The sequence below is a fragment of the Lactuca saligna genome, chromosome 2, assembly GCF_052625555.1.
Source record: "Lactuca saligna cultivar CGN05327 chromosome 2, ASM5262555v1, whole genome shotgun sequence".
Taxonomy (NCBI): domain Eukaryota; kingdom Viridiplantae; phylum Streptophyta; class Magnoliopsida; order Asterales; family Asteraceae; genus Lactuca; species Lactuca saligna.
The window spans coordinates 138,037,414-138,061,497 of record NC_136418.1 but is presented as its reverse complement, the minus strand read 5'-3'; positions in this window follow the sequence as shown (position 1 = coordinate 138,061,497).

Here is a 24,084-nt window from a genome sequence, read left to right as displayed (position 1 = left end):
AACTTCATGGAAAAAGAACGTGCTCTATTCGGAAATTTTTCATGTCAAAACTCCCCCTTAACATGTGGCATAAACTTTGTGCTTCAATCCGGAAAACCCAAAAAATAATCAATTTTTATTGCCGTTCACGGATTGCCTTTGACAAAATTTCTCAAAAATGGGTAGAAATTGTCAATTTTAAAATTCTGCAGTGACCCGTTGCGCCCAAAACAGCAAAATATGCAAAACTCTCCCCCTTTTCCAAAGCTGGGTAGAAAGTATCAATTTGCACAAACTGCAGGGACCTGATTCGAAAATATTCCCATTTCTCAAAATTTTTACCCTAAATGCGAAACTGGGTAAAATTTTCCATCTTGCGAAGACTGCAGGGATGCGAAATGAAAATTCTGCACTTTTATCTTTTTATTACCCCATTTTGCGAAGTTGGACCACTTATATTATTTCTTGAAAAGAGGAGGGACCAAATGCGAAAAAATTTTGTTTTCTTCTTCATTCCTTCGCATTAAACAAATGCGAACTTGATATTGAGACACAAATGCGAATATCACCCATATGTGAATATTTTTCTGACTTCCAATTTTCGAATTGAACAAACAGATGCGAACATATGTTTTGGTCTTTAAAGTGTTTCTGACAAATGCGAACCCAAACCATTTTCCAGTTTCGCATTTCAATTTCGAATCCAAAATCAAAATCAAATCGTGTTATCATAATCAAAATCCAGATTCAACCTTTCCAAGTTCGTTCCTGTGCTTCAATTCACAGTTCCAAAATCAAAAGTCGATTTTGAAAATTACGATATCGACTCTTCTCAGTAGATGCGAACTAACCCGCAATCATACAAGCACGAAATCGACTCCAAACGTGCGAATCAACATCAATTTTGATTGCGAATCAAGTATGAATATCTTCGCATTTTGATTACGAATCCAAAATTAATCAACCATCGGCCATCGATTGCGAATCCAAAATCAAACATCATATGTTCGTTCATTACTTTAATCGATATCATGAGTCAGCAAAAATCAAGCTTACGAACTCAAAAATGAAACGAAACAACAAATCAAATTTAATTTCAATCATTAGATCGAACTGTTCATCATCGATCGTCTTTTGACTTTGGAAAGTCAATCCAACTATCGATTCCAAAATTAACCTTCAGATTTGATTCACAATCATCCTCAAGATATCAAATAACCTGATATACATATCAAAGTCATTCGATTCCAGTTCAATTGTTTGATGATTTCCATTCAATAACCGTTTTAATTCAACCTGATTGTCGAACAAATTTAACCCCAAGAACTAGTAACACGATCGAACATCGACTCCAAGATATGTTGAAATCAAAATCATTAAAAGACTAAAATCTGAAAGTGAAATCACCGATCGACTTCAAATCAATATTCAATTTCGACTTTAAAATTAAGAAATCGATCATCATGGATGGAGAAAAATATGATAAAATCATATTGAGCACAAATCGATTGATTATGAATCGGAGATTCAATCTTAATTTGTATCGCAAGACATAGCGAAAAAAAAATTAGTATTCATGAATTTCAATTCACAGATTGAATGATATATGATGAAAGAACGAAACGGCATGAATCAATATAAATTTTGGAATGAACAGTAAACGAACATATGAATTGGATCAATAAATCGGTAAGGACAAACTTTTGGATCGGCCTTATGAATTGATAAACAAAACTTTTTCTTTGAATTGGGCTTCGAATTAATTTGATGAACAGTAACAAACATATGAATTAATTCGTTTAGAATTAAATTTGAATTCTAATGAGAAATTGTAAAAATTTGAGAATCGAATCGAATACATGAATATTGGATTTGATCGGGCTTTGATCAATGAAAAATTATTGGATCACAACAAATGGATTTTTCAACAAAAATTTAGATCCAACGAGTCAAATGATCACAAATCAAAAACGTTGCGCACGATTTCAAAAATTACGAGAGATCATAGAGAGAGAGACTCACCAAAATTGCTCAAAATTGTGACAAAAGTTGCCAAACCAAGAATCGTTCTTCAAAAATCACCTTGATCTTGAAGACCCGCTGTGATACCAATTGTAGAGACAAAGAACATGGTTTGACATGCGGAATTAAAGCTTGCACAATTGAACATGGTGATTTGGGTGTTTAAGAGATATATTGAATGTATATGGTGTTACAAAAAGGATCTAGATCTAGACTACATAATTAACACACACTTACACACTCACTTCTACATCTCTCAAAGCACACCTCTACAAGTGGTATGAACCCACTATTTATAGAGGTGTTTACATGTCTCTCTCTCACTCTAACTAACAAATGGGTTTAAAGGCTAAAGCACCACATGCAAGTGGGTTTTACAAAAGTCAAACATTTACAAAGTCATGAATGAATAACTTTGCACCCTAACACTAATGTGGTGACGGGTATATATCTTCATTTCATCTCTTTATTTGGTATGAATTTTTTCTTATGGTTATATGTTTTATATAGGGTTGTTCTTAGTGAACAACATTTCAGCTACAGTCTTGTTTGATTCGGGGGCTACCCGATCATTTTTTTCGCTTGCGCTTGGCAAGAGGTTTAGCAAAGCTCCGGGGGACCTGGATTGTCCACTTGAGGTTGAGATAGCCAATGACAGGACAGTCAAGGTCGCGAGAGTGCATAAGGGGTGTTCGCTTTGGTTATTCGATGAGTAGTTTTTGGTAGACCTGGTTCCTATTCCTCTGCGAGGAAACAAGGTTATAGTAGGCATGGATTGCCTGAGCCTTAATGGGGTAATGATTGATTGCGAACTGCAGTTAGTGAGGGTTTGCACTCCCAGTAGGGGAGAGTTAGTGATTCAGGGCGAGAGGCCACAACGCGGACCGATTCTTTGTTCAGCAGCGAGAGCGAGGCACTACTTTCAACAGGTTGTGCGAAGTTCGTCGCCTATGTTTTAGATGCCTGGAGAAGGGAAAGTCGACAGTCGATGGTGTACCGGTAATGCGAGACTACTCGGACGTTTTCCCGGAGGATTTGCCTAGGATACCTCCGGAGAGACAGGTTGAGTTTAGGATTGATATGGTTCCTGGTGCGGCTCCGATAGCCAAGACACCATATCGGTTGGCTCCTCCATAGATGCAGGAGTTGTCTACGCAGCTGCTAGACAAGGGTTTTATCAGACCAAGAAGTTCACCTTAGGGAGCCCCGATCCTGTTTGTGAAGAAGAAGGACGGATCGCACCGTATGTGCGTAGATTACCGGGAGTTGAATAAGGTAATGGTGCAGAATCGTTACCCACTTCTGATGATAGACGACTTATTTGATCAGCTTCAGGCAACATCTTGGTTCTCAAAGATTGATTTGCGCTCCGGGTATCATCAGATGCGGGTTAGAGGTGAAGATGTGCAGAAGATTGCTTTTAGGACCCGCTATGGTCACTACGAGTTTTTGGTGATGTTGTTGGGTTAAAAATATGGTTTATACTTTGCTTTTCTAGGAAAATATATTTTTCTGTAATTTTGTGGTTGTAAACGGTTGCACATGTGTGTGCGCCCGCACACGCGTGTGCGACTGTACCCTTGTGTGCAGCTGGTGGTCCATGTCTCATATATATAGGGTGAGGAGTGTATGGCTAGAGAGAGAAAGGAGAGCATCTTGTATAGAGAGAAACTAGAGAGAAAAAGTGAGTGTGTGTGTGTGTGAGAGAATCTATGTATATGGAGCATCACTCAATTTATTGAATACATCATTAGATTCATCTAAATTCTTCTTCTCATTCTCTTCTATTTGATCTTACATCATCCAATTGATTGGGATTCCGCAACATCAATTGGATCTGATTGATACACAAGCAATTTTGGGGACTTACAATTGGTATCAGAGCTTGGATTGTATCGGTCAATTTTGTCAGATCTGGAGCTTATTTGGTCTTATTTTTTAAAGATAATTGCATTTTTTGATAGATCTCTGAAAAATAAGGGTGGTTTGTTCTTTGCATTTTTCATAAAAACAAGTTTTTGACGAGTTTTGGAGCAAAAAAGTGTGAAAAACGTCGTTTTTTCGTGAATCTGTTGAAGGTGTGCGGCCCGATTAAAGGTGTGCGGCTAGGGTGTACAGCTAGGGAGTGTGCGGCTTGGGTGTGCGCCTTGGTGTACGGCTCAGAGTGTGCGGCCTCGAAGTGTGCAGCTCGGTGAGCGGCTAGGTAGCACACCTTCGTATTAAAAAAAAGGAAGGGGAATTGGGGCTGTCGGGATTCAAAATCGGGTCCCTTGGTTCAACAACACACCGCCCTACTAACTGCTCTAGCAACCCTGATGTTCTTCTCCTCCCGTTTTAATTCTTAAAGACTCCCTTCTTAGTTATAACTTTCGAAAATTGGCATTTTTAACCCCAAAAATCAATTTCTTTTATTTTTAAATTCCATTTTCAACCCAAAAATTTTAGTTTTTAAATTTTGATTTTATTTTTATCTTTTGCCCTTAAAATTTTGACTTTGACTTTTAAAATTTGACCTTTGACTTTAAACTTTGACTTTCTCGTTTAACTTTTAAATTTTCAAATTTAGCTTTTAGGTTTGACTTTTAAGTTTGACTTTTGAGTTTTACTTTTTAAATTTGACTTTTAAGGTTGACTTTCTCGTTTTTTTTAAGTCAAAGGGTAATTAACAAAAACAAAAATTAAAATTAAAAAATAATAAATAAAAAAAATAAAAGAAAATGAGTTCCGCATCAATTTAGGTAAATGAATCCGGTTGCTCTCCATCTTGTGTTAAAACTATTAAATTTTTACGAGAATCATTAGATCTAATCAAGAGAAAGAATGAGGACTTAAAATTAGAAGGATATCAACTCAAGAAAGGACAGAAACCCCTAAGAGCTCAATTAGAAACCAAAATCAAGGATTTCCGAAAACTCCAAGAAGATTACAGCAACAAGTGTGAAAATTATGATTACATTGAGAAAAAACTTGATGTTGTAACTGAAGAACTTGACACTTTGAAAATTAAGTGTGGAAAAACATATATTAGTTTCAAAAATTACACTACGTCAAGTAAGACAGTTGGGTACTTATTTGAAAACCAATTAAAATTCAAAGATAATCAAAACAAGGGTTTAGGGTATGATTGTGTTCCTCCACCTTTCAATCATAACTACACATCCATCCCTATAACACGGGAAGAAATTGACAAGGAGACACATCTCCAATATGGGAAACCTGTTGCGGTTGTGCCAGAAAATGATGAAGTGAACATTTCTAATGATTCTGTTACATGTGCAGGTAAAGTAGCAGAAGATGAGAAGAAGGAGAAAACTATTGAACAATCCAATGACTCCTTGAACTCTGAATCTGTTGCTTCGAACTCAGTTGCTTTTGGTGTTGAGAAATACAGGCCACAACACAAGCGAAACAAACTGCCTGTTGCAAGTGTGCATGTGGGAACAACCAGAGACAAGGCATGGACACGCCACCAGGGGCAGGAAGAAACAACTTCCCACTACTAGAAAAACAGCCTTTTACGACGCTCATTGCGCGTTGTAAAAGGCTCAGACGACGTGCAAATGCGCGTCAAGGAAGGCCTTGTCATAAAGTGAGACGACGTGCATTTACGACGCTCAATTACGACGCGCGTTTACGACACGCAATGCGTATCAAGGAAGGTCCTGTCATAAAGGAAGATGACACGCATCCGCGTGTCGTAACCTTACGACGCGTGTGTTAATGACACACAATGTGTATCACTAAAACCCCTGTCAAGAAAGGCCATGTCATAAATGAATATGACACACATTTTTGCGTATCGTAATTTTTATTTTTCTTTTAAAAAAATTATTTATATATTTACTAATTTTCAAATTAAATTTGCATTTCATGTCTCATAATTGAAAATAATTAAAATACCATATACAAAAAATACAATCCATTACACAAAAGTTAATGCCATAAAAAGTACAAAATAAAATACAATAAATTAGAAAGATAATTCATTGCATTAAAATGTCAAATACAAATAATCATTGCTAACTATATAACCTAATAATACATTGCTATTAAAGGACATCATCATAACTCCCTGAAGGTCTTGGAACAATGTTCTCATCATCAACTCTTACACCAACCTTGCTTTAGTAGATGACTTTCACACAATCAATTTCAAACAATTATACAAATAATCATAGGAGGCATACAAGATATCGAAAAATTTATAAGATTATCTAACCAAAATAAAATAACATAAAAAAAACATACCTGTTATATGGCAGTGGCAGCGAGATTTCTCCGGGTTGGCTTCAAAGGTGGTCTTCTGGTGGTGGCTGGTGGTCACCAAAAAACAACAAATCAGTAAAAAACAAATCAAAGAATCCTAACCTGTTCTGTGGGCAGTGGCCACCGGATTTTGGGGTGTTCAACGGTGGTCCTCCGGTGGTGGCTTGTGGTCATCGGGGATATACTGGAACACAACAACAAACTTCAACAATTGTATACCAACAAGAAATTACTAACTGTAACTCTATATGGATGATTGCTTTTATGAGGATAAACCTCAGAACCAAAAGAAAAGCACTCAACACATACATCAAAATCAGAGCAATAAGCACTCAATACAAATAAGAGGACCTAACTTTAACTTCATGTAATTTTAGTTAATAATGGAAAAGAATTCTCTCCCTTTGTTACTTCCTTTTCCACAACAACTCCCTTTGTTTTTGCTTTTTCACCAACACCGGACTTCTCCCCCTTTTCTTTCTTTCCACTTTTATCTGCAAACATTATTAAAAGTAAATAAAATAATAATAATAATAATAATAATAATAATAATAATAATAATAATAATAATAATAATAATAATAATAATAATAATCTCATTGGCTCCATAACTAATGGAACTCAAGATTCCAGCAGATGATGATCTACCAAGTCCTTTAACATATAAAGGGGATAAAATCAATATTTTAAAAGGATGACCCCTCTGGTTGATCTATCACCTCAGTCCACCTTATAGCCCATTGGTGTAAAACTTGCGCCCAACCTGCTGTTATGAGTCCAAAGCAATATTCAGTAGAAAACTCAAGATTCAAATGAATCTTATTATGCACCTAGCTAGCTTATTTAGCTATACATATAATTAAACAACGTTAAAAAGGGTACATCATGAGTGAACATACTGCCAATTGGCTATTAATTTTAAAGACTATTGCGTGTGTCGTGTAGTGTTAATTTGAAATAGAAAGCAATCAAGTGAAACTCCATCATATATATATATATATATATATATATATATATATATATAGAGAGAGAGAGAGAGAGAGAGAGAGAGAGAGAAAGAAAGAAAGAAAGAAAGAAAGAACGTGTTGTGCCTGAAGACAAGCATATTTCCCTTGGACACCCTTTGCAAGACCAACCAGAGAACATGGTGACAAGGGTAATATCGGAAGGAGGAGCTAACAAAAACCATGTGTTAAGAGTTAGAAACTTAGACTTCACAATGAAGAAATAAATAAACAATGGTTTGAGAAAAATTTGAGAAAAATAGACAAACCTGCCATATGCATATTGTGGAGAAATGATTTTGATTCCTCTTCAGTAAGTGATCTAACTAACCATGGTAAAACACATTCAATTACTCTCAAAGGCATTACACATAAACTTTGGTATAAGAGCTCTCATTGTTTTTTAGGAGTAAAATGCTTGTTTGCAAGTGGGAGAACCTGAAATTGAAATCACATAAGGGCGTTATGGTAAATAAAATTAATAAAAAGAAAGACTTGTGATTCACTATTTCACTCATTCACCTGAAGTTCTTCATTTTGAAATGTTTCTCAATGATGGACATGATATGATCAACATGTGAGCATAACTTTGAACAAAATTCAGATGAAGATGAATTTGCTCCATCTTTCTTTATGCTTTCAATCAAACATCTAAATTTGTCAAAGTCACTCTCTTCTTCTATGTGTTCTTGGGAGAATGATAACTTAACATCTACAGTAGGGAATATAACTTTATCTTTCGCAATACTGCATTCAAAAGGATAAAATTAGTATCAAGTTATCAATGTTTCAAAATCTTCAGTGTCTGCAGCCATCACTACAAATTCAGAAAACCCCTATTCAGGTCCCTTGTAACTGTTTAAAAAAAAATAGAAGTTAGAACCAACATTAAGAACAAAATATCAAAAATAAATATCAAAACAAGTCAGAATAATATTCACAAAGTTGATAAACTTTGGTTATGAAAAAGAACAAGAAACATAGCCAATTTAGTTAGGCGTTGATGTGGTGAAGAAAACCAAAGGAAATAATGGAAAATTGTTTTCAAAAGAAGCTACAGGGGGGAAAACAGTTTTCGAGTTAGGGGCATCAAGGGAATTTCTCGAAAAATGAAGGTTCAGGGGTTTTTGCTGGAAACCGCAAGCAGGGGCAAAAAGGGAATTATCCGAAAATTGGAAATTCTGGGGCTTCTGCTGGAATTCGCTATCAGGGGTATAATGGGAATAATCAGGAAAATTTGGAATTTAGTTTTGATAGAGGTGGGAAGACAGGAGGTAAAAATGGGCAAGGGTATTATGGGAATAGTCAGCCAATGAAAGGAAAGTCTAATGATTCAAAGATTGAACAGGGGAAAAGTTGGAAAAGTAAGGTTATGGGAAAGAACAAGGATGGGGGTGATGTTTCGGAAGTTAAAGGGTTTGTTGGGAATAATTCTATGAGTCGGCCTGACCAGGAAGCTAAAAAATCAGAAGCAGGGGTGATCTAGAACATCGAATTGGAAGGATTGCGACGAAATTCTTACCATACTAGTTACCAATTCGAATATAAAATTGATCTGGAACATCGAATTAGAAGGATTGGGACAAAATTAGCGATCAATACGAACTGAAAAACAAATTTAGCGAATCACTTTGTTCTTCCATTTCTATCGAGGCGATGCTTAGGGTAACAACAAATTTAGCTCCTGTTTCATGATCACGTCTATTTTCAAATGTCCGAAAAGGGTAACAACACGTATTACGGACTGATCTACAAAGAAATTTATCCGAAACTAAACTCACAAATTACACTGAGAAGAGTTGTACCTGCACGAAATTGGACATCAAAGTGGTAGTTGCAGCGACAATGAGCAATGGTCTGCGAGGATCTGTAAGGCGGAAAGGAGAAGAAAGCGTAGCGGCGAGCAATGGAGGAAATGAGGTTAGACACGAACGGTGGAAGAAGGCGGTGGCGGGGACGGAAGTGGTTGTAGAACAGAGTAGGGAAGAAGATAGAGGATCGATAAGCGGTGGAATTGAAGCCATCTTCGGTGGTGTTTGTCGGTGTGTTGTTAGATAACAAGTGCCGATCGATCCCCAGTGGAGATTCACGGAAGCGGTAGGAAAAAACGAAACCCTAATACACGCCTGGATCGCACAGTCGATAAAATCGCTCAACATCTGCACAATAAATGAAAATCGTTAGAATTCGAAAACATGTGCACAATAAATGAAAATCGTTAGAATTCGTCGGCTGTAAATCACCCAAAAAAACTGTAAAATAACATGCAGTTTAAGAAGCAATTAGCGTTAATTTTGAATTGGGGAAACAAACCTTAGTTCTTTTTTCTTCGCCATGGAAAAGCACACAAACGGAAGGATGTGTATGATGTTTTCCTTCAAGATCTTCGCCTTCAAAGGTACACGATTCATCTCCATTGTATCATGCTTCCCTACCGATTCCTAATCGAAAACCATGATTTCTAGAGCTTGAACTTTAGGAGGGGGAAGGAAGGAAGCATCGTAACTAGAGCAAGAAGGAAACAAAAATGGAGGATAAAAAAGAAGCGGGTTTTCAAAATGCTTGGGGATTTCATTTTCCCCGGTATCTACTAAAACCCTGGCCTAGCACGTGCTAGAGAGAAGGGAGGTGGCGATGGCTTAGGGTTTACAGAGAGACGGGAGGTAGAGAATGAAGGGAGTTCTAGAGGAGAGAGTATCAGAGAGAGGAGAGCGGATTGCAAGGATGAAAGATAGATAGAAGATAGAAAAAAAAAGGCGGGTTTTCAAAATTTTGGGGATTTCGTTTCCCCCTTGTCTACTAAAAGCGTGTTTCATTAAAATTATAAAGCAACAGGTAAAGACAACGCACGTTTAAGATAAAGCGCTCTCCGTGTTTTTAATTTTTTTTCTTGAGACACTAAATTAAGGGCACGCAGTAATGCGTGACATAAATCCTAATTTTTTTTTGAAGAGATGACACTATTTTAAGGGCACGTCCTTTTGCGTATCATTAATCAGCGCGTGTCGTAAAAAGCGCGTCGTTAAAGGTCTATTTTCTAGTAGTGTCCCAGTGAAGAAAAAGACATGTTTTCACTGTGGAACACCTGGACACATTGCTAGAAATTGTCCAAATTGTGCATACGTTCCCTACTATGCACAAGGCTGGCATAACGCACCAAGAGGGATATTTTCTACAAGAAACCCCTCTAGGTCACGTTCAGACAATGGTAACTGGAATGCGCAAAAGGACAAGAATCAAACCCACAAGGCCAAGAATCCAAATCCCAAGAACAAGAAGGGAATGTCAGCCAAGAAGCGAAATCCAAGAGATGCTCCCATGAAGTAAAAATTAAAGTCATCTCAACGGCCGACATCTAGATCAAAAACAATTACTGAGCCACCCATCGGATCGAAAAAAATGGGTTAAAACCAACTACAAATGGGTTTCGAAGGTCCATTCTCCCAAATTTTCTAATGATTCTAGTATTTCAACATCTTCTATTTGTGATTATCAGGACATGTCGTGGGAGAATGTTCCTTGCAAAGATGACAAAGGTCGACCCAGTTTCAAAATGGACTGGGTTCCAAAGACCAACTGATCCCGCCCTGTGCTGGAGAAACTATGGAGGCATATCATCAGAGTTCGGTTTGTTGATAGTGGTTGATCCAGGCAAATGATAGGAGGCATCTCTCAACTTTACAACACTCAGAACATTGTTTGAGAGTATGTGTCCTTGCGGGAAGGGAAGAAAGGAAGTGGTCACTCATGGGGATTGTGCTTAACGACATGAAGAATTTCCGGATCTGTTCTGAGATTGTGCGTGCTGTTCTCAGACCTTCTGGATGCAAATTCAATCGGTGACTTACGGTATGAGTTTTCATCTCTATACTCCTAAGTTTATTTTACTCTGATTCGTTTTAAAGATAATTCTTTGTTATCTTAATAATTTTTCATTAATAGTTATTATTGGGAAGTGATATGAAACTTGTGATAACAACCAATCTGAATCTGTGTAAGGTACCAAAGCTGAATTGTTTAGGCTCTGTGTTCGATGCGCTGGTAGGCATGAAGAGTTTAACGGACTTGACTAGGTGTAGATGAACTTAAGGAATCTAGAGACTTGATAAATCTTGACCTAGATAGTTCCGTTTAGCCTGACAATATGACGCTCGGATAGGTTGAGCAGGGAGATTTACATGAGAATCCAACAGTCACATTAAGAGAACCCGTATCTAGAATTGTGGTTTAACTTTTCCTCGATGTAGGGATTATGTCCTTAATTCTGGTATTGATAGGCCGACTGGGGAATTCCGATAAAGTAGGTCTATAGAAAATTATTTTCTTTCTTTCTTACTATTAGTCATATGTTGCCTCCTCTACGTGATTGGAAGAGATCCGACCTGGACTGCAACATATGCACATCTATTTCTCTGCATCTTATATCTATGAAATTCTTCCTATCTGTTAGCCATATGTTGTCTCCTTTGTGTGATTAATAATCTGACCTGGTACACAGCATATGTAACCTTGTACTTCTCAATCCCTCTAAAACTATAATTAATCATAATCTAAATCTATCCTCTCTATGAATAATAGCTTGCTCACCTAAAGTAAGGAGTATCTCAGAAGTTCTTGATTATTGGGGTATAACAGGAAGCGGGAAACATGTTCTAGTACATCTAAAATTGAACAATTCTAGATTCTTTGTAGATTTCGCTGCTTAACTTAGGTGGGCAACAATATCCTTGGTCGTCATCAGATGAATGGTCTTTAGGAAGTTTTATCTAGGAACATAGGATCATCTTGTCTTGTCACTTATAGCATGTCTTAAATTTGTCACAATTTTCGTGCTAAAGTGGATCACAATATCAGCGATCGACCAGATCTATTCATGAAGGGGAAGGTACTAACAAACAGATTAAGATTGTCTAACAAATTTGATCCCAATATTTTTGTTTTTGTTAAATTTGTTCATAATTTTCCCCTATGCACACATTTAGGGGGAGAATTAAAACAAAATATTCAAAAATCAAACAAAAATCACAAAAATTCAAAAATCAAACCAAAAAATAGAAAATCAATATATATATATATATATATATATATATATATATATATATATATATATATATTAAAACTAGTGTTATTTCTGTTTTTTTTTTTAGAAAATATGAAAAATCCAAAAATATTTTTTGTGTGCTAATTTTTCTTTTAGTTTTGTTTTGTCTTGAAAAGTGATTTCAAGCGTAGATGAGACTCGTGGAGACTGTGTGGAAGATTTTCTGAGCCAAGGCTTCATCCATGAGCATCGAAGAATTTTCATTCGAAGGAGCAAGAAATGAAGATTATTCTTTAAACATTCAATCCTTCAACCCCAGAAGCAAGGTCAATTTGCGCTTGAAGATTATGTGACAGATTGCATTGAAGCCTCCTCAACCAATCTGTTGCTATCTACAAACCTGCAGAAGTGATCCAAAAGATGCGTTCTCTCTGTTCTCTCTGAAGATTCTCAAGCTGAAAGCGCCATCTTTCATACATCTCTACAAGAAGCCTCCTCACCCAAAGTGCGTTCAATGTCAAATTCTGCAGAAATCCCAACTACTCAAGATGAAGTCATTTATTGATGATTCATATGTTCATCTTAATGTTGTGAAGAAATTTGAAGATTAATGTTGAAGCCAAGCTCCCAAAGAAGATTAACAAGAAAAGCCAACTACTTTTTAAGGGGGGTTTGTTGGGCCAATTAGAAAAGAAAGCTATAAACCAAGGGGGAGATTGTTGGGTCAAAAATACGGTTTATACTTTGCTTTTCTAGGAAAATATATTTTTTTTGTAATTTTGTGGTTGTGTACGGCTGCACATGTGTGTGCGGCCGCACACCCTGTGTATGGTTGCACATGTGTGTGCGGCCGCATACCTTGTGTATGGCCGCACATGCGTGTGCGGCTGTACACTCGTGTGCAGCTGGTGGCCTATGTCTCATATATATAGGGTGAGGAGTGTATGGCCAGAGAGAGAAAGGAAAGCATCTTGTAGAGAGAGAAACTAAAGAGAAGAAGTGAGTGTTTGTGAGAGAATCTATGTATATGGAGCATCACTCAATTTATTGAATACATCATTAGATTCATCTTAATTCTTCTTCTACTTCTCTTCTATTTGATCTGACATCAACCAATTGATTGGGATTCCGCACCACCAATTGGATCTGATTGATACACAAGAAATTTTAGGGACTTATAGATGTTGTTTGGGCTCACCAATGCTCTAGCCGCGTTCATGGATCTCATAAACCGCGTATGCAGGTCAATGTTGGATCGATCGGTCTGTGATAGTGTTTATCGACGACATCTTGGTTTATTCCAAGACTCATGAGCAGCGTGAGCAGCACCTGAGGGAGGTGCTAGAGACTTTGAGGAGGGAGAGACTTTTCACGAAGTTCTCCAAGTATGAGTTATGGTTGTGCGAAGTGCAGTTCCTTGGGCACCTCGTCAACCAAAAGGGTATAGGAGTAGGTCCGACCAAGATAGAGGCCGCGATGTAGTGGGAGGTCCCGAGGACTCCATCTGAGATCAGAGCTTCCTAGGTTTGGCAGGGTACTATAGGAGATTCATCCAGGATTTCTCCAAGATAGCAGTTTCGCTCACCTGACTGACTAGGAAGTCGATAGTGTTTCGCTGAGGGCCTGAGCACCAGGCATCATTTAAGATCCTCATACAGTGATTGTGTGAGGCACCGATTCTTACCCTGACAGAGGGAGTGGATGACTTTGTAGTCTATTTTGATGCTTCAATCACAGGGATGGGAGCAGTGTTGATGCAACGAGGGCATGTGATAGCTTATGCCTCTAGATAGTTGAAGCCTCATGAGGCTAACTATCCGACACAAGATTTACAGCTGGGGGCAGTGGTGTTTGCCCTCAAGATTTGGAGACATTACCTCTATGGGGTCCGTTATACCATTTACACGGATCACAAAAGTTTGAGGTACCTCATGGATCAGCCGAATTTGAACATGAGGCAACGTCGATGGTTAGATGTGGTAAAGGATTATGATTTTGAGATCCTTTATCATCCAGGTAAGGCCAACGTAGTAGCCGACGCCCTGATCTGCAAGGCAGTAGCATCCCTGATAAGAGATATTTGTTTGAGGATGATAGTGATTACTCCCTTGTTGGAGCAGATTAGAGAGGCACAAGTTGAGGGCCTGAAGGAGGAGAGGCAAAAGTGTGAGAGGATTGTGGGCTGAGTAGCTTTCTTTGACTATGACAGTCAAGGATCTTTGACCCTTCATGGGAGATTATGGGTACCGTAATGGGGCGGATTATGACAGGTGTGTAATGGAAGATGCTCATAAGTCTCGTTTGTCCATCCACCTAGGGGCGACGAAGATGTACAGAGATCTTCGACTTGATTATTGGTGACCCTGCATGAAGCGGTACATAGCTTTGTACGTGGAGAGATGCGTAACCTGCAGGAAACTCAAGGCGGAGCACAAGAGGCCCCATGGCAAGATGCAGCCATTAGACATTCCCGTGTGGAAATGGGAAGATATCACTATGGATTTCATCATTAAGCTTCCCAGGACTGCACGTGGAGTTGATTTGATTTGGGTCATAGTGGATCGGTTGACCAAAAGTGCACATTTCATACCGATTTTGGAGAGTATCTCGGTCGAGAAGCTAGCCTATATTTATGTGCACGAGGTAGTGGCACGACATGGAGTGCCTGTATCAGTAGTATCAGATCGATACGTCCGGTTCACTTCCAGGTTTGAAAGCGGTTTCATGATGAGACGAGGACTAGCCTTCACTTCAACACCGCTTTCCACCCCCAGACGGACAGGCAAAGCAAGAGGATGATTTAGACTCTCGAGGACATGCTTCGGGCATGTGTCCTAGATTTTGGTGGCAGTTAGGAGACGTATCTTCCATTAGCGGAATTTTCGTATAACAACAGTTACCATGCTAGTATTGACCGCCCTGCTTTCGAGATGCTCTACGGGAGGAAGTGTAGGACCCTAATTTGTTGGGGTGAGGTCGGTCAGCGAGTCATCGGGAGTACTGAGGTGGTACTCAAGACCACATAGTTGCTCCAACAGGTCCGCAGCAGACTGCAAACTACGCAGAGTCTGCAGAAGAGTTACGCCAATAGGAGGCGTTCGAACATGGAGTTTCAGATGGGCGATGTGGTCCTCTTGAAAGTATCACCCTGGAAGGGTGTTATCAGGTTTCGAATGTGGGGCAAGTTGGGCCCCAGGTTCATTGGTCCCTTTAGGGTTTTGTCCCGGGTGGGTCGGGTTGCTTACCGATTGAATCTCCCAATAGAGCTTAGCCAGTTCCACAACACTTTCCACGTTTCTCAGTTGCAAAAGTATTTGGTGGATGAGTCAGCATTAGTTCCATTGGAAGATATTCAGGTTGATAGCATCCTGAATTATATCGAGAGACCAGTTGCGATATTAGATTGAAAGACGAAGACCTTGAGGAACAAGGTGGTTCAGTTAGTGAAGGTGCAGTGGAAGCACCGAAAGGGTTTAGAGTGGATGTGGGAGACCGAGATGGAGATGGTGGCGCATTATCCAAAGTTATTTGCAGATTCAGCAGCAGCAGACTTCGAGGACGAAGTCTAAGATAAGTGGGGGAGAGTTATAACGCACCATTTCTGGTATGTGATTTAAGTAAAGTAATTTTCTTTTCTTAAGGGGGTACTCGATGAGTCAGTAGCCCGAATCGTCGACGAGCCCATATTCTTGGACTCGGCGAGTCTGCCAGTCTAGATGAAACCATAATTTCAAGGGTTTTCACCCTATTTAAACAAATCTATGCACCCAAAATCAACCTCCATCCCCCACAGAATGTCCCTTACTAAACCCTAGTTTTCCTTTAAGCATTCATGGAGTATTTCTCAAATTGTGAAGGATTTTGGTGCATTTTGGAGTTAGAAGAAGAAGAGAGGAGAGGGGTTTTCAAAAGGAGCAAAGAAGATCCGAGTTTCTTGTGTCATTCCAGTTCCTATTGATGTATAAAGCTCGAATCTTTGCTTATTATCATGTAGATCACCTTAAAAGCTTGCTAGTGTTGTTTTTGATCCATTTCTAGACATTGATGTTGATTTAAGAGTAGTTAAGATGAATGGGCTTCAGATCAAAGCATTTCAGAACTCCTTAAGCTCAAGGTAGCCACCTTTATTGAGCTAAATTCTCATTCCAAACCTAGATCTCCTCTTTTAGCTCATTATTGGGTATTTGAGCATCTTATGAGCATGCATGCATGTAAAGTTAGAAACTTTACGTGTGAAACTAGACCTAGGAACCCAAATCTATGAATTGGATGCACTGAAATCGAGCAAAATCGACTGTATAGTAATGGCATGCATGGGACTCGGCGAGTTGTTCCTCAGACTCGATGAGTCGAGTCGTGAGTCCCCGATTTTCCCCCATCTGAGAGTTTAGGGTGGAATCAGTGAGCGGGAAATGGATTGGGTGAGTTAGAGCACAGATCTAGAAATGGAGGGACTCGGTGAGTCTATGCTCTGACTCGGCGAGTCCAAGGCAATCTGCTTGCCTGAAGAACAGACTCAACGAGTTTTTCATACAACTCGGCGAGTCGTAGACTGGACACATTCATAGGATGAAGGAGAACTCGACGAGTTGTTCATACAACTCGGTGAGTCAGATGAAGATGGACTTGATGTTTGTATCGAAGAAGAACTCGTCGAGTCTTTGCTTAACTCGACGAGTTGAAGCGAGTAATGGATTAGAAAAGGTGTTAGGGGATCAGCGAGTTGGCGACCCAACTCGGCGAGTCCGGTCCACTGAAAGTTGACTTTGACCAGGGGTAAAATAGTCATTTTACCCTGAGGACAGTTATCAGTACCTGATCTAGTGTTTTTGGGATTTGTAGCCGGGGAGTTCCGGAGCAACAGTCAACCAGTTTCAGATTTAGCATCTCAGCAGCCAGCGTTACGAGGTGAGTTTCCTTCGAGTAGGAAGGGGTCAACGGCCACAATGCCGACCCGTTTAGTTAGCAGTAGTTTCGGACTTTGGTCCGATGCAGTAGTTAGTGTGCTTGATGTCTTTGTGATTCAAGCCTGTGTTTGTGTTGTGTGTTCCAGACTTCAGTCTGATGCATTATGTTGTATATGTGTTATGATTATGCTATGCTATGTTCAGTTAAATTCTGGACTTCGATCCGATGCAGAGGGCAAGGCCCTGGTTAGTTCTGGACTTCGGTCCGATGAAGTTTTCGGACTTCGGTCCGATGCATAGGGCAAGGCCCTAATCAGTTCTGGAATTCGGTCTGATGCAGTTTCTGGACTTCGGTCCGATGCAGAGGGTAATGCCCTGGTCAGTTTTCCGACTTCGGTTCGATGCAGTTTCTGGATTTTGTTCTGATGCAGTGGGCAAGACCCAATATGTGCTTTCTGCTAGCAAAGGGAAAAGATTGGGTTGATGGCATGGCACACACCACAGTTGCGGTTTTATCCTGGGAGTTTTATTCAGATATTTTGATATGATATTTACTTCAGTTTTGAATTGATACATTTACTAAGGCATTTTGAGACATACGATTCATGGTTTGATTATATAACATTTGATGTTGTCGTTTTTAGTAATATTAAAACAAAAACTTTTGGGTTGTATTTTTCGGAAGTTACACATCGCCTTCTCAGTAAACATCTGAATGATCTCCGTCACCGTCCTAGATACCTATCTTAGGTCTAAAAACTCCTGAGCCAACCTCTCCCACCTGACCCGAAGAATGTAGTGAGTACGAAACATCCCTCTGAACTGTTTCCAAGATACTCCAGCTCTCTTCTCATCAGAGTACGATCCTGTAACAAGTCTCCACCAATTCTTCACTCCGGACCTTAGAAGGTTCAGAGTGTACCTAACCTTCTGGTTAGCATGGCACGATAACGTGTAGAAAGATCATCCATAAAATACCACCACATAACATAACAAACAACATCATGCATAAATGAGCCTTTAGTTAATTTGGACTGCTCACGAGCCTTTGGCATGACTGTACCACCTCATAAGGCCTACAACCCATTCGAACCATTTATCGGGCATTCGGCCTGACTGGAGTGCCTCGTGGGCCTTGAGTCTATCCAAGCCACCCTGTGTATGTTGGCCTTCATTACAAAGCAGGATCGCCTCAACCCAAACACACATACACATGTCGATACATACATAACTCATAAACACATAATCGATCATGAGCCAAGCACAGATCATACAGATCAATAAGCATAGCACCATCCTATCTACTAGGATTCCGATCTAACAGATCATAATAGCATAGCTATAACACCCCAATTTTCAGGTATTGATTTTGATATAAGATTTTTCTTGATTTCAAGGTCTACTTGACGAGTTGTTTGCCCTACTCGTCGAGTAGCAACGGGTTGGTCCACGTGATTAAGTGACCTACTCACCGAGTCTAAAAAGGGACTCGATGATTAGGAGCTGGTAGATGAAACCCTAATTTTTAGGGTTTTGCACCCTATTTAAAGGATCATTGGCCTCCCCAGCCTCCCCTTTATAGCCTCTTTTTATTCCAAAACCCTAATTCATGTGTGTGTGTATGCTACATTGGTGTGTTTAAGCTTTGAAGAAGGATTTTGGTGAGAAAAACTTGGGGAACAAGTGATTTAAAGCAAGGAACTTGTGGGAATCAGAGATCTACTTCAGTGGGCACCCTTTTGAAAGTATTAAGATGTTATCATGGCCACATTTCATCTTAGATCTCATTTGGGTGGATTTTTGGAATCTTTTCTTCTGTGGGAGCTAAGATCTAAAGTTGCAACTTCAGATATGAACTCTCCGTGGTCTCTAGGTCCATAAATTTATTATCTTTTTTAAGCATGAACCTTCCCTCAAGTGTGAGACTTCTTTAGAAGCTTAGTGTTGTCATTGTAAGACTTTAGAGCTTTGCATGCACGTAAAGTTTGCAACTTTACCTGATAAATATGCCTTGGGAAGTTGGATCTACAATTTAGAGCCTTAGCATGGGTTAAAAAGTATCTGTATGGATGAAGGGATAAAGGGACTCGACGAGTTGCCTGGTCGACTCGGCGAGTCCGATGAAGATTGTCGTGGGCTCGACGAGTCAGATGAGTAACTCGGTGAGTCGGCTAGGGTTTTCCAGAAATTTGGACATGGATGAACTAGGTGAGTGGCAAGGGAGACTCGATGAGTCGGCCAAGGAGTTTACGACTGCAAACCTTAGGAACTCGGCGAGTCACTCTAGTAACTCGACAAGGTGGCAAGTTATGCAAGGAACTCGACGAGTAGCTGAGGGTACTTGAGGGGTTGAGGTCAACATGGACTGTTGACCTTGACCGATGACTTTGACTTTGACCAAGGGTTGACAAGTGGACTTTTGGGGACATTTTGGGAAATTGGAAGTTTACAAACATGGCTCTATGGTGAATTTAGGTGGTGGAGTTTGTACTGGCAATCCGGGAGCTTGAGTTTATCTTCGAGTCGACAATATGAGGTAAGTTATCCTCACTATGCTAAGGGGTCTAAGGCACCAAGGCCGGCCCATTGGATTTAATATCCCAGTAGTTGATGATGTCATGAGTATGAGTTAGTTATACATGCTAGTTTTCTATGCCAGTTAGGTAGATCTGTAGGACTACCTGTATTATTATTTGATTAGCCATTTGTGCCATTAGCTGTATATGTAGACATGTTGTGTGGGTAGGGTTGAGGTTGCACTGCTTCGTGTGGTGACCAATAAACCCTGCAGTATGCCAGATATGATCTGAGGTTCGGGAAGGCATACCAGACTCCAACTGAGGACTTGTTAGCATACCAGATACGAAATGAGGACCGGGTGGTATACCAGACACGTATTGAGGGCCTGAGGGTATTAGAGCATTCCAAATGCGAGCAGAGGGCCAGAGGAGCATGCCAGACTTGCACTGAGGGCTGATCCGTTATATTTCAGTCTTAGGGCTGTAAGAGGCAAGCCAGATGTGAGCTGTAGGCACGAAAGGCAAGCTAGACTCACACTGTGGGCCCCAGGGGTAATCCAATCTGTAGAACTGTGGACCCATTACATGTTGTTATTATGTGTATTGTTATTATGTCATAGTATTTTAGGGGAACTTACTAAGCTCTCGGGCTTACAGTTTCAGTTAATTGTTTCAGGTACATCAGGGGATTGCAGCAAGGCGAAGGCATGTTCGTACATCTCCTCATGTTTTTTTATGTTTATGGGAAAACTCTGATACTATACATTTTGAAAACAAAGTTGTAATGACTTTATTGGTTTGAAATGTTTTTTTAAAGTTCAAATTTGGCATGATTTTTATGGGTGTTACAATAGCCACATCCTACTTACAAGGATACTGATCTAATAGATCATAACAACATCCAACCCTATAATAACCAAGACAACAATCCAAAAGGGTCGACATTGATGCCTTCGACCCATAAGTATAGTGAGGAAAACTCACCTCACAAGTAGCGCTGAACCAGTAAAATCCAACTTCAAAACTCACCTTTGGACTCAAAAGCTTACAAACACCATCTGACCATTTCTATCAAAACCCCGACATACCCAAAATTCCCTAAAAGTCAAACTTGATCAACCATGGTCAAGGTTAAAGTTAACAGTCATGGACAACATTCCATGTTGACCCAACTCGTCGAATACACATACCAACTTGTTGAGTTACTAAAGTACTCAGAGAAGTGGAAAAATCTAAGCCAACTCGTTGAGTTGTCAGGACAACTCGTCCAGTTCCTACAGTATCCAGAAAAAACGGGAAAACCCGAGCCAACTCGTCGAGTTGTCAAGACACCTCGTCCAGTTTTCCTAACTTAACTCATTTAGTCCTTTTTCATCCCTTCTAAAGCTTAATAATGTAGATCTGATACCCAAGAGCTAAAAAACCACATAAAGTTGCTAACTTTACGTCCATTTATGTCACCAAGAGGCTTCAAAACTCAAAGAAGACTTAATAAGGGATCTAATGCATGAAGAAGGCCTAGAACTTGATAAAGTTTGAAACTTTAAACTCAAAGAGGCCACCAAAAATGACAATAAACTTTCAAGGAAGAGATCTAAGAAATAGATGAGAAGGTTTTTGAGTTTTTACCTCAAAAGAGTAGCTAAACTCAAGAAGATTATGGATCTAAAGCTTCCCCCTTCAAGCTATGCACCACCAACTTCAAGCTCTTCAAGAAAACACCAAGAAAACACTCTTCAAGCTCACACACACACACACACACTCAAATATGGGAGAGAGAACATGAGACTAGGGTTTCAGGACAGGGAAGACGTGTAAGGAGGCCACCCAAAGGGTATATGGCCTTTAAATAGGGTGCAAGACCCTAAAAATTAGGTTTTCTTAATCAGCCACCAACTCGTCGAGTTTTCCTCTCTATCTCATCGAGTTGGTCCAAAAAGATCTATGACCTAAAGACTTTCAACACGTCGAGTTGAGGCCATCAACTCGATGAGTTCCAAGGAAAATTGGCTTTTTATATTAAAAATTCTTATATTTAGGAATCGGGATGTTACATTTACATGATAAACCATATCAAGGAAGTCAGATCTATGGTTTTGAGTGAAGTCTTAATAGATTAAAAGTTGGAAATGAGAGTTGGCTGAATGAGGGAGCACGTTGGGCATACAAGCAGGTACCGTTAGTGTACAAGCCCTAAGGGGAGTACGTTGTGCATATGAGCTGAGTACACCCCGCGTACTCAGCAGGTTGGGCCTCAAAATCTTGGGTCTTCGGTTTGGGTCATATTTTGAGCTTAGATGATTAGGGACTTGTTGGGCAATTCGAATTCAAGTGTTTGGGCTAGGAATATTTTTAGACCTTTGATTAAGGACCATGAAAGTGTTTGGGTCCAATTTGGAAAATTGGGCCATATTTGGGCCTTGAGTATTTAATTGGAATTTGGGCCTTTTAGATTATTGGTTTGGGCCTAGGCTTTTGGGCCAAGTTGGGTAAAGGTTAAAAGGGTCTTTTAGCCTAATCTAGACTCTTAGGGCCTTTTTGTTTTTTGTGTGAAGATCTTCGCAACCACTTTTGTCTGTGTCGCGCAGACAACGTGCAGATATATGCCCTCGCGGACTGTTTGTTTTTTGGAAGTGCGCAGATCAAAAGACGTCTGTGTGAGGTCTTCCTGGTGCAGACATGGGCCCCTGTCTTCAAAGGTCTTAAGACCTCATTTTAACCTAAACAAAAAAAAACCTGGGCCATCGTGTAGTTTTTTTTCTTTTTTTTTTTATTTTTTGCTGAAAATGCATTTTTAATGTTTATGACATGAAATTAAGTTTGAAAATTCAATTTATTTCAACAGCCACAGACGTTAAAAACAAACAGTGTTTTTATTGCAGACTGCAGACATTTGGTCCACCTCTTCTGCCACAGAGGTTTGCAGATGTGGTCCGCGGACTGCAGACATTTTCACTTCAAAAAAACAAACAACACCTTAGTATGAGTTGGGATCCAATTATTAATTGGATGTTTTTAAGATTGATAGCTCATGGATTTGGCGAACCAGCAACTAGGGATTTATCAATGTGATTCATTAGTTGGAAGTGAGTTTCCTCACCATGTTTAGTGGGTCGAAGGCACCAATGATCACCCATGATCTGTTATGTTAGAATACTCATTGTCTGTGTGACACTTGTATGTGTATGTACTTGTATGCTTACTGGGCGAGGCTCAATTGTTATTCTGTATGCTATTACCTGTTATGCATATACGAATGGTATGTGGGTAGGGCCCGTTATGCGAGTTTGGACGAGGCCCATTATGAGAGTTTGGGTGGGGCCCATAATCTTTTAGCTTACTGTGATGCAATCCGGTTAACTTGTCCACAATTATACGTTCTTGTACTGGATATTTCATCAGTTTAGGAGGATCACTTATATCATGGAGAACTAAGAAAAAATATGTGGTAGCTAGGTCCTCTGTAGAAGCGGGATACAAAGCAATGAAAAATAATGTTTGTGAAGTTTTATAGCTAAGATGGCTTTTGGAAGATCTTGATGCTTCTCAACATGGTGCTACTCCTCTAATTTGTGACTATGAAGCAGTTCGTCATATTGTTGTGAATCCAATTTTCCATGAAAGAACAAAACATGTAGAGATGGATTGTTATTTTATTCGTGAAAGGGTTACAGTGGTGATGTAAAGCCTTGTCCTATTTGTACCTATCATCAAACCGTTGACGTATTTACGAAAGCTCTTCGTGTAGATCGATTTCATTTTCTGTGTAACAAGTTGGGAGTTCGTGATCTTCACAGTCCAACTTGAGAGGGAGTGTTAAGATGTTATCACGTTTCCTAGTTATCTTAGAATTACTTATTATCCAAGAATTAGTTTCCTTATTCATGTTTATTAGCTTATGACGTCTACGTCTCTTTTTTCCTATATATACAAGGGTTGTAAACACTTCATTCAATAGTAATAACAGAGAATTTTCTTCTTATTGATTCTTCTTCTCTAAAATTATTATGTGGACTAGCAAATTAAGATTATTTGTAAATTTTTCTAGATTTCAAGACAAAGGTTATTCAAAAAAATAATGCTACCAATATTCATTTTCATGGGAAATTCTCTTCTTATGTTGATGCTTTAGGGGAGGTGATAAAATATTTGGTTCTCTTGATAAGAAGGCTAATACACAAAGTGATCATGCGATTGTTCTTAGTGATGATTGTTTGATAACTAAGGATTACTCTGTAACTCTTACTGGTTCTATTAAAGATTTTTGTTCCACGATAAATTTACGTGGCATATGTTCTAATGAGCTAATGAGGGTTTTATGATGTCACATATGGTTAACTGGGAGG